Source organism: Erithacus rubecula (genome assembly GCF_903797595.1).
Source record: "Erithacus rubecula genome assembly, contig: SUPER_Z_unloc_2, whole genome shotgun sequence".
NCBI classification, from domain to species: domain Eukaryota; kingdom Metazoa; phylum Chordata; class Aves; order Passeriformes; family Muscicapidae; genus Erithacus; species Erithacus rubecula.
This window is the reverse complement of record NW_027635860.1, coordinates 1,126,542-1,138,600: the sequence shown is the minus strand read 5'-3', so window position 1 is coordinate 1,138,600 and position 12,059 is coordinate 1,126,542.

Here is a 12,059-nt window from a genome sequence, read left to right as displayed (position 1 = left end):
TGGCCATCACAGCTGTGACACCCTCTCTGCAGCATTTGTCTCACATATCAGATTATCTGTTTGCAAAAGAAATCAAACATCATGAAACGTGATGGGGAGGTGGAGTCAGAAACCAAACTGGTATCATCTACTTAGGTCAGTGCGCCTAATAGAACATATTATCACTTTCTGTAAATATTTATATCACTACATTAGCAATGTTAAAAATGGCATTTAGGGTAGACATACTCAAAAGCAGTTAAATCCCTTTTTCAAATGTGTCTCAGTAGCAGCACTTCTCTGGAACTCCTCTGTTGTTCTTCAAGATACGTCTTAAAATTTCATTCAGGACAACTGACTGGCAAACGTAAGTCATTTATGACAAAAGAATCTCAAAACCAGAAAGTTTAGATGTTTTGCATTTTCTTAGCTTATGTGACGCTCCTGGGGGGCTTCCATTGTCTGGCAATTTAGATTTTACATTGGCCAAGTAACTGCGCTTTAGCATGCACACTGAAACCCTCTAGGTTTTCTCTCCGACTCTGCTCTTCCAGGGGAGCTGCTGTGCTCAGATCTGACTCCAAGTCACAGCAGTAGTTCACAGGAAACATCTGAGCTCAGAGCTCCTTGAAGGGACCAAGTGTGGGATACCCGTGGGAGCAGTGAGTGATCCCGTGCTCCCTGTCCCATTTTGAGCCTGTTGCGGGATCGCTGGAGGGCTGAGCACACCCACACTGTGCCACCCACTGCGCTCCCCGGGGGGACACTGCCGGAGCTACAACCACCCCTGCAGCAGCACCAGGGGCAGCAAGATTCACTTTCCACATGCACTGTTTTCCAACACAGAAAATTTCTGGTGAGTTGCATCCCGTGGGTGGATCTATTCTCTATTTGTAAGGAAGGAGCACATAAAGGCCCTTTGAGCTGGAGTGAAAAAAAAACCCTCCCTCCTAAGCTTCTATCGCAGGACCTCCGCCAGGGCAGATGGAGGGCGCCGCTGGGCCCGCTCGGCTCTTTGGCTTGGGGCTCCCCTGGGGCTCCCCTGTCTCGCCGGGCGCTCCTCAGCCAGCCCGGCCCGGCGGGGCGGTGCAGCCGGCAGATGGCATCAGCAGCCCGGCACAGCCTGCCCGGGCCCCTGTGCCCGCCGGGCCCCTGAGCCCAGCCTGCTGGGCTGGGCCCGGGCTGGCCCCGCGGCGCGGCGGCACCGCTCCAGCCTGGGCAGGGTCACGCAAAGCGGCAGCGAGGACATTTCACAGGACCGGGGGCGGCTATGGCGTGGGCTTGAAAAATAACTAAAGGAAGAAGAGCAAGGTTTGCCATCTGTCCACCCCAACATACATCTGATACAATCTTTCTAGTCCAGGCAGCGCTTTTGAGGCATGTCTTCTCAGAATCAGGTCTGGTCCCAGTAATTTACACTATTTCTTCTTGCTCAGCTCCTGCTGTGGAAAAAGCTACCTGGCTGATCAGTTTTGCCCACCCTAGCACGCTTCTTATTCTGTGGTGGACATCAGGGTCCTGATGTGCACCTTGTCAGAAATGGCATTATCTGCAAAGTTCATGCTGGTTTGCTTATGTTTAACTTTCAGTGTTTTCCCATGTATTAAAAAAAGAAAACAGATACATAAACATACAAAACCTTCTTACCCACATATTTTAGCATTTTTGTTGGGGTTTTTTTTAATTTTATTTTTGAATTAATTTCTGTCTCCTGACTGCCCGTGTAAGCAAGCATCTATCAGTGTAGTATGTTGAAGCTTGTACCACACACTCTTCTCATATATAAGGCTCTTCACTGCCTTATACATGGCTCTCATAAATTGTGAAACTGTCTCTGCATGAGTGGTTTTGCATCCTATACTTAAGGAGTAATATGTGGAAAGAATGGCATGGGGAAGCATCAGTGCAGCACCTTATGGAGCATATAGAACTTCACGCACTCATGGGCTGACCATGCCATTTATTTTCAAGAGCATGCGTGTTTTTCCAACTAAATAGTCTGGAGGCTAAATCAAATGGCTTCCCAGGCAACCACTGATATCAGCAAGGGTGGTGATCTATACTTTGAATTGTCGTCTACAGGAGGCTACCTCAGTGTTTCCTAGAAGGCTAGAGACAAGCCAGCCATGGCAGGTATTAATGTGGACATCACTTACATATGACAGAGTTGTGTCAGGCCAGAATACATGCATAATGACCATTCGAAGGAGAAAACAGATAGGTAATCTCACTGCATGGTGCTCCACAAAGGATTTTGACTCACATTACTAAAAATCTACTAGGAAAAATTAGTTCTATGGCTTATAAAGTAGGTGTTTGGAAAAAAGGGACTACTTTAATGCCATCTAGGAAAAGACCAAGCCAAATTCGTCATATAACAGATCGCGCTTTGACAAAAGTATTGACTTTTGAGCTAACTAAATCAATTAATTGCAATTTTCTAAATGTAGGGAGGTTTTCTAGACTAGAGAACTTTGCAGTAACAGTAAGTGCACTGATGCAGTTATGTATAGATTTTGTATTTGGTTTCTGGATTGAGTCTTTTAGGTGTTTTCCATATTTAAAGCTGCATACTTACAAAGCCAAGAATATTTCTAAAGTGAAATCTGAGATTCTTACTTGCTGTCAATCTACAAAGTAGAATGAACTTGTTACCAAGAATCTGGTAAAATTAAAAATTCCATTACACCAGTATAGTATTAAGAAGCAGGTACTGTTTATTTGACCAGATGCACAGGGGGATAGGTCCTCTGAAAGTCATGCATGAGGAATACAGGAAAGGTTTTGTTGACATACTGCATTTTACCTACATAGATTGTCCTAGATTAAACATACATATGATAATAATTTTGCTAAAATCATTAACATATTTTCTCTCCATTTTAACATGTACTCTTCTGTGCTGGAGGTCTCTTCAGTGGTGCCTAGTGCTCAGGGACCCCAATGTTACAGCTGGTCTATTATTTTGGCAGGGCTCTGGGGCTGGTGAACTTCCAGTTCTCCTTCTTACACAATGGGCATTGAGCAGTTTCATAGGCCAGTGGTCTTTGAGGAATAAGCATTGTGTTAGCTCACCAGGTGTAGACAATTTATCATCTAGCAACAGAGGGACAGGAGTCTCATATTGTAACAGAACAGTAACTTCACCTGGAGTGTTGGTATTGGGCTATGCATGCTACAGTAAATAAGTGCATCATGTTCTCAACTCCAGAAATGAGTACTTCACCCATGTGATTTCTCTATCACTCGGCATTCTTTGTCTCTGAGAGAATTTTTTGGTCCCCTCTCACAGTTTGGAATACTGTCCTACAAAACATTGCTTGGACAAAAATAGGAACTGAGGCAGGTATGAGGACTAACAGGAGAGCCAGTAGCTGAGAAGTTTAGTTCCAAGCAGCTGGCTGAATGACAGAGTTAACTTGGTTGCAAGCCAAGGCACAGTAGCCTTGAGACAGACTCAGGAAGGAGAAGGCAGCCTGGAGTGCTGTGAGTAACCCAGATGTGCACCTACACAGCCCCTAGCAGCAGTTGCATTGTGCTCATCTTAGACAACTCTGTTTTTCTAAGCTGTATATTTCTGAAGATATAAGACAAGCCGCACAGTCCCCAGTTGAGTTTTTCTTGGAATTATGATGTTGCCACTTCCCGAAATAGGATTTTTTTTATCTGTGAGTTTTCTGTTGGTTGCAAAGTAAACAAGTTAGGCTAACACCCAGGATTAAATCAGCAAAACTTGTGACCACAAACATCGTGGGTTTAGGTTTCAGCCAGAACATATTATTATAGCTTTTTAGTGTATTTTTTTCCTTCCAAAAGTGTGTTGGTCATGCCAGCCAATTTTTTTCTGTGGAGTTGTTTTTTTGTCTGCAAGAGATTTTCAGAGGTCTGAGAATCTAAGGCAGCTTGTGGATTTCTTCTTGGTTGCTTCTAAACTCCTACTCTATGACATTCAGATTCTCCTTTCTCTGTAAGTCTTGCCAGAACATCTTAGAGCCCCCCCAAATCGCCACATGCCTTGAAAGACAGAGCACAGTTTATCAATTTTCTCTCCAATTTCAGAGCTTTTGGGTTGCAGCTCTACTGTCTTTCACCCTTCCCACACATCTAGGAGGTCTAGAAACTTGTTCTATTTCTCCTTCATGAAAATGTAGCGTCTTACCTGCTTCTGTACCTACAGAACCTGTAGGGAACATGATGAAATTCTCAATTAAATCCCAGGTACAGGTATTATTGCTTCCTTGCTGCTTTGAAAGTGACGAGTTTAAGTTTTCAGTGTAGTCAAGAGTCCCTTAGCATGCCTGTCAACATAAATTTGTGAGAATGACCTAATTGAAATAGGCTTCTGCAAGGAATATTAATCCCTTATTCATGTTGTTTCCTACTTTTCACACTGTTAAAGTGTTACATAGTGCAAATGACATCAGAGGTTTTGTTGCAGAGTGGAAATGAATTTCAGACTCTTACTCCAGTGACAATTTTCTTGTTTCTAAGATAAACTCTGGTTCTGCAATTTGAAATTTCTAGATTTGCTTCAGTTTCATGTACCCTAAATAATTATTTTGCAATAGAGAAAAATAATTTCTTATTATTTCTCCTAAACAATGCTATACCTAAGATTCTTTAAGGTAGTATTTCTATAGGGTCCTTGCACAAGAAGTCACAAGAGTTTTTTGTGTATGGCTGAAACACTCCTTGTAGAGAATCTGCAGAGCATGATATTGGGTTCATGCAACTACTGCTCAGGAAAAGCACAGAACAGGTGATAGTGCTTGATATTACCTTGCTCATACAAAAGCACTAAAATCAAGGGCAGACTCTCAAATGTCATGTGAATGAGTCTGCTGCAATGCTGGAGAAATATGGGTATCATCTCTGTTACTGCAATTTTGCAGATGGCCAAGAATTGAAAACAACTTGCCCAGAGCCATCCAGCAAATGAGGCCTTGGGGCTAATCAAAGATAACAATGTTTCTGTCTCTGTAATTTTAACCATGTATGAGGTGATAAATAGTCTTTCTACATAGGAAAACATTAAACACTTGGGGAAATGCAGTGCTGAGAAATACAGCACCTGTTAGTGCCCGAGTGTCTTTCATCTCACTGCTGTTAATGTGCAGCATTTAATGACCAGCTTGACACTATCATAAAAGTTCATCTCTAGCTTCTACAGGCTTTTAAAGAAACACTTTCCTCAAAGCAGCAATGTATTTGTGTTGTTTTTAGACTGTGGATCTGTAAAACACTAAGTGACAGGCATTTTCATTCGCTAATAAATTTGTTAACAGTTTTGCTATGAGTCTGACTTTGTATAAACTTCCTTCCAGTGTGAAATAACACCCTTCTCCTTCTATGTAGAATCCTCAGTAGTGACAATATGCCTACTTTAAGAAAAATATCTTTAATATGTGAGGAGAAAAGTGATTTTTATTATATGTTAGGCTGAAAGAGTAAATGTTCATTTGTCTTCAGTGTGGTGATCTTTAATATGTAATGATTGTATTGTCTACTCTACAGCTTTGACAGGTGCATGTTAAAATCTGTTTCATAATGGAGAGGCAGAATCATTTGACCAAAGCATGAATGCCTCCCTCAAGAAACTGCTGTGTAGCAGGGGGCACTGGGGGTGGAAGGTGGGGTGGTAAACTGGCTTCCTGCTGGAAAATGAATATTAGGAGAAGGCATTTATGGGCATTTTGATACATAGAGCTGGTTCATTTATGCTGCAGTGTTCCCTGGACAGAACCAAGCACAGAAAAAACCTTATCTCGCTAATCCTAGCCTAAGCAACTTGCCTTTTCAAATGAGCAGCTCTTCTCTTGAAATTTGCTCTCAGAAAGATTTTTAAGTGGTCCTGAAATTCTTTGTTGCTTGCCACATCACTCTTGCCCCTCCCTAACCATCAAAACTCTCAAATGCCAAAAAACTCTACATCCCACTGCCTAACTTTTGAAGAAGTAAGGGAAAGGGGCCTCAAAAACACATGTATTGCAGTATCATCTACCAACTGCTGATCAAGCAATCCTGGGAAACAGTGGAAAATTTAGAAGAAAGTCATATTCTGCATCTGTAAAGTAGCAAGGGTTTTTGGGTAATCATTATAGAAGATGCCCTGAATGTAGTAGTAATGAACAAGGGGAATAAATGGATTAGATATCCCAAAAACACAGGGGTAAAGGAGGGGGTGAGTGAATTTCAAATAAGGATGAAAATAAATTTCTTAAAATTTGAAATATTTTATACTGTAATAACAATGTATAAACTTCAGACTTTTCTCCCAGTAATTTGACATAAAATTCCAGAAGGGGTATATTGGAAAGACCTCTAATAACTACTTTATTAAAAATAGTAAGTACTTAGGATTAAGATGGGGCTTTTGCATAACTGGATTTCATACTGTTTTGCTGCTTAGATGAAATATGGGTAATAATTTTCCCAGTGTTACATTATACTTCTCACTTACAAATTGCCATAAACAAAGTGAATATCCTCAATAAATGACTCCTGCTCCACTTGGCATTTTGCCTTTTAAGAGAAGCAAATATTTCTCTCAGCTAGGTAGAGTACTTTGGTAAACCAGCCATTGAAACTGTTCTCAGGTGGAGTTTTCCACCCAGACAAGAACAAAGAGACTGATATTTCTGACTCCAAGATATAAATTCTGCAAAACACTACAAAGTGTAGGTGACCATGGAGTATAATACTAAAAATTATCTGATACTATATCTGGCATCCTGTGATCCATTTCACAGCAGTAGTTACAGTGTTGTTTACTTCCTGTGTAAATTAATGTCCATACATCAACAGTGTAATAGTGGATGGAATTTGATTACACCATTTTTTCAGGTTGAAATACATCTCTGAAAGCATATTTTTGTTATAAAATCTAGAAATGTAAACCCAGTATCACCATACTTGCAGGTATTGAGACAAATTTAAAATTCTGTGCCCTGAATAGGTCATAGACTGGGTAGAGGCTAGGACAAAACAACTGAGAATGTGTTGCACACAAGAAATAGCAGATTGTACTAAGCTCCAAAATAAATGAAATATAGTGATCTGAAGTCACATGAGGTTTTTTTTCTGTCTTTTGGGCTGAAAATACCATTTTAACATAGTTAGTACAGCTCACCTGAATTTAACCCAAAATAAATAAAAAAATTCCTGGCAGTGACAGTGGGAATTTACCATTCCAGAAGACAAGAAAAAAGAAAGAAATAAAAAAAAATCAGAAACAACCTGAAAAACTTTATGAAGTCTTTATTTTTTTTTTCTTTTCACTTGCTGTCAAACTAATGAAGTACAAATGTCTAATTAATTTTATTTCATATAGTTTTTAAAAGTTCAGCTAATCACAAGTTTGTGATATTACTTGTGATAATAAAGCCCCAACCAAAAACTCAGGGGCATATGGTAGTTTTCCAATTGCTTTTTGAAATTTCACTAAACTATTTCTTTTCTATCTGTGAAGAAAGTATCTGTGAATTATGATGACATCTCTTGGCAAGTGCTGTCTTCAGAATCATGTAGCTGTCAAAATATGTGATGAAGTCAAATGGCCTCAAGGGAGGAAAATGTCATTCATTTGTCATCATGACAAGTGATATACCTCTGTGAGATAGTCTGACAGATTAAAGTTTATCCCAAGAATCAAAAAACTTACTTTAGTGGTTGAACTCCCCCACTTCACAGCCTACTAGCTGTGTCCTTCTTCCTCCCTTTCTCTTTTGCTCTGCACTTCACCCTAGACAATTCTGCTGGTTCTTCAATGTGAAGTTTCCACCTCAGACCTTTCCAAACAAACGCACTTTACTTTCCTTGTGGTGAGCCCATCCAGGGTTGCTATCCTCTGTACCTTCCAAAACATCTTCCTTTTGTTTTTTGGCCCAAATCTCCCAAAGTGCAATCCCTGGCCTTGTTATTCCACCTTCGACTGATGGTAATGTTTTTTTTGTAATGCCCTTGAAATATGTTTAAGTTACTGCAAAGAGCTACAGCCTTGTCTTTTTCTTTACCAGATAACCTATCTCCTTCACCGTCTTTCCTGGGTGATGCTCTAAGCCCCTAATCACTTTGGTAGCATTAAATGCTTCAGGACAGAGATCTCTGGTGCAGAACTACAAGACTAGGCAGTTTTGAGACTCTTATCCTCAAACCTGCTTCTAGTAGTTGTTTTTTGTTTGTTTTTCAGTTTTGTTTGATGAGCAGAAGACAGCAAAGGAAGTTCTGAGTCTAGGATGCAGATATAGAAAATGGATATTTCTCCTATACAGAGACAAAAGATGATTGTATGAACAGAGGTGAAGAAGTGATGTGCTCCTTAGTGAAATGTCTGCTTGTTGTGCTAACAGTTAAGCTAGGTGGAAATGTTAGTTTTGCTTGAAACTCCCTGCCAGTGTTTCCCAGTGGGACTGTATTTTGTTTCAGAGATGTTGCAGGAATTTTAAGGGATTGCTAACAGCAGCTGTGTGCATGGGAATACTTTCTTTCTTTGCTGCCTGTAGTATTCCCTGCTGGCGTGCTTTGATCTGAGTCTCACCTCCTTACACACTGAAGCTGTAGTTTGAAAAGAAAATAAAGTTCAAAAACTTCCCATTGAGATATTTCTCTGTGTTCTTGCGAATCAAGTAGATGATAGTGGTAAATAACAGCATCCTTGTCATGTCCAGAACATCACTGACATTCTTGCTTGTGTATCAAAGGGGCAGCAGAAGCTCATTGTCCCCATGCTCTGCTACTCTGAGCAGCCAGTCTGTGTGTCTCAACCCATCAAACAGTAGCATCCTGAGGCTTCTGCTGGGATCAAGAGTCTAAGTTCAGACTCCAGAGATACTGCAGTGTAGAATTAAATCTGTAGTGGCAAACAAGGAGAAATGGAAGGACTTGGAGGCATGTAGGTTGTTTGCAGTAAAGCTAAGATATAGAGACAGTGTTCTAAATACTCTTCCTGACTAAGTTCCTTAATAAATTTGGGTTGTATTCAATGCTTAACACAACTACACAGAGTTTAACAGGATTATACCAGAAAGTTTTTCCTAGAGAAGGGGGTAATTCACAAAAAATACGTTTATGCAAATTTATAGTTTACTGCCTGCAAAATGCCTAGAGTTCCCTTAGTGGTACCTGTATCGGAGCAATATATAGTCGTTTACTATGCTCTAAGGAGCACTGTAATTCAGAAGAAAGCTGAGCACTAGCTGCCAAAGTATCACAGCTTACAGCACCTGCTTTTTTGTTCCTATCTCCAGCACTTGCATGGTCACTTCTATGTTAAATTTTTATCTTATCTTTGACAGCAGAGCAAGAAAACTTAAGTAAAATTGAACGAGGCATCTAAGTACCAGGTCTTCCACAGATACTTAGTAAGTGTAAGTACTTGCTTAGTAAGTACTGCAGTAACATGGGTTCAGCAACCTGTTCAAGACTACGTGGGTCTTGATATCTTTTTCTGCTTAAATGTGCCTGTGCCACCATAATATTTCACTAAAGGCAGGCAATTGTACAAGAAATTGCAACAAGGAAAGGAAGGTTGTAAATATGCAGTTTGCCACACAGAAAGATTAATTGCCTTTTGAAGCTCTTTCTGTTGCCATGTCCTCAATTTGGTATAAAGCTGCTTGGATTATCCTGATATCAAAAATTTGCTTGGATGGGGGATTTTCTGTCTGCACACAAAGTGCTGGACCAAGTGCAACCCTTGGAGATCTGGCAAGGCATGGGCAGCTTGATGCATGTGGATCTTTCTTATATGAAACCCTGGAACCATTATTCAAAAAAGTATGTGCTGTTCCATCTGTTCCACCAGGTCAGTTGGTGGCAATCTCTGCTTTTGTGAGTGATGGCTACAAATTCTGGCTAGGTGTGGAGAGTGCTCATTCATGCGAGGAGGCTTGTGTTGCAATGAAAACACCACAAAGATGTGCTTGTGGCCACCAAGGACTGGAGGAGTTCTGAAGTGGAACCTTGACCTGCTGCTCTTGTACACTGTGGCAACAGTTTTGAAGGGAGGAAAAGTGATGGCTGTGAGGAGGTGAACAGGTGGGAGAGCTACCTCCAGCTAAGGTATGAAATATGACATGGATATGGAGCAGCTTCAGAAAAGCAGAGGAATCCTCTGCCATGAAAACAGAATAAGCAAGTTTTGTGGGGTATTCTGCCTGAGAATTTAGTACCCACAGCAGAGAGCTTTTGGATCTGTCTAACATCAAATTGCGCAGAACAGGGACTACTCATGGAAACAGACTTTACAAGGCAATGGTTTAGGACAAGGGTTTGACTTAGTCCTACAACTGAGAAGCCTCTACCTTTATTAGGGAAGATAATAATCTGCAGGAGGAGGATGTGGAAACTGACAGATGGAGGTGATTGATCTGAGCGGTGAATGATAAAGGCAAATGTAATGAGGAGTTAACATATTCGAGGCTTGTGAAACAGCCTACTGCCCTTGGCAGGGGGTCTTGGAACCAGGTGCTCTTTAGGGTCCATTCCAGCCCTTTAACCTTCCATGATTTTAAGATTTTAGTAGTCTGGCAAAGGCACTGAATCAGGCATCCAAAGGCAGGGATATCTTGGAGTGGTAAGCACATACAAGGATGGGAGGAGATTCTGTGAAGGGCTTGCTTCAGCCTGTTGAGTCCCACAGGATGCCATGCCAGCTGTAGGAAATTTACTACTGACGTAGGCTATGGAAAAAATAATGAGTGCTTTCAAAAGCTATGAGGTGGCCTGGGGCACTGCATTGTACCCAAAACTGTCTGCACTCTACCCTCACCTCCCCCTTAAGTGGGATTTATTACAAGATTGCTGTTGTCCTTTATGTGGTAGGAATCTTACCTTCAACAGATTAGTAACATTGTGTACAAAGAGACAAAGCACACAAAAGAAGTTTAGAGTAATGTCTGTCCAAGTATTACAGACAAAAAGCTCAAAGGGATTTCACAGGTTAATGATGAAGATGCATATGTTTAGGGTTTTACTAGCTTGCATCAGTTTACTAGCTAGAGTTTTTACATTCAGAAATAGGAAAATCCCACAACCTTCTGTGTTCCTGCACAACTGTTCTGTAAGGACTATGTACTGCTTTCAGGGGTAGATGCTGAAAGCAGCGTGTCTGCTGCTGTGCCTGCTGGGTATCCTCTTGATATTTTGAAGGAATGATTCTTCAGTACTCAGCACTCAACCTTACCACAGAAAAATAGGATATTCCTATGAGATACTTCTGCTTGAGCACCTCAAACTGTCCTGGTTTCAAATGCAATCCATAGGTTCTGGGAAACCCGCACACAATGGCTTCTTAGTGTTCTGCTTACTGATTAATCCTGCAAGCCTGGCAGGACATCCAGGGCTGACAGCTTGGAGAGTGCTGAGTGCATTGCTGAGCATGGGGGCAGGCCACGTGCAATACCTGTGCTGGTGAGGTGACCTTGGCCGTGGAGACCTGGCTCTGCTTGGGTCTGCACCCTGGGGCCACAGCCCTCCTAATACAGCAGAAAGCTGCTCAGCACAGGCTGCTAGCCCTGCTGCTCAGCCAGCACTGAGAGGCAGCTTGTTACAGTGAGTCCTCATCAGTTGGTGCTGTTCCACAACACAAATACTCCTCTGGTTGCACTTAGAACACTCTTTTGAGTAGCAGAAAAATATTCTGCAGAAACAAATAGCCTGAAAATGTTCTTGGAAAGCTTAGAAGAATTTGCCTATTTCAGCTACAGTGCATGTAAAATACCTGTTTTCTGGATTTACTTTTTAAGTGGAACAAGTTGGGTGTGGACCAAAAAGGGAAGCCAGCAGATAGCCTTTCTTATGAGATGTTTCATTTTGTCAAGCAGAACTGCCTCATGCAGACCACTTCCTGTTGCTGGTAGGTGGCATTGCTCTTGCATTTCTGCATTGTTATGTTGTTCTTTGGCCAAGGTTATTCATCCTGCCTTTTCTCCCTAGTGTACCCATCTCTCTGTCTTTCCCTTAGTCAGAAGAACTGGTATTTTGGTATGCTACTACCTATCTTTGTTGTCTTGTTTTCCACAGCAAGTTTAAAATTTCACTAACTACCCCTATCCACCTCCTTAGATAAATTAGTAGAGGAT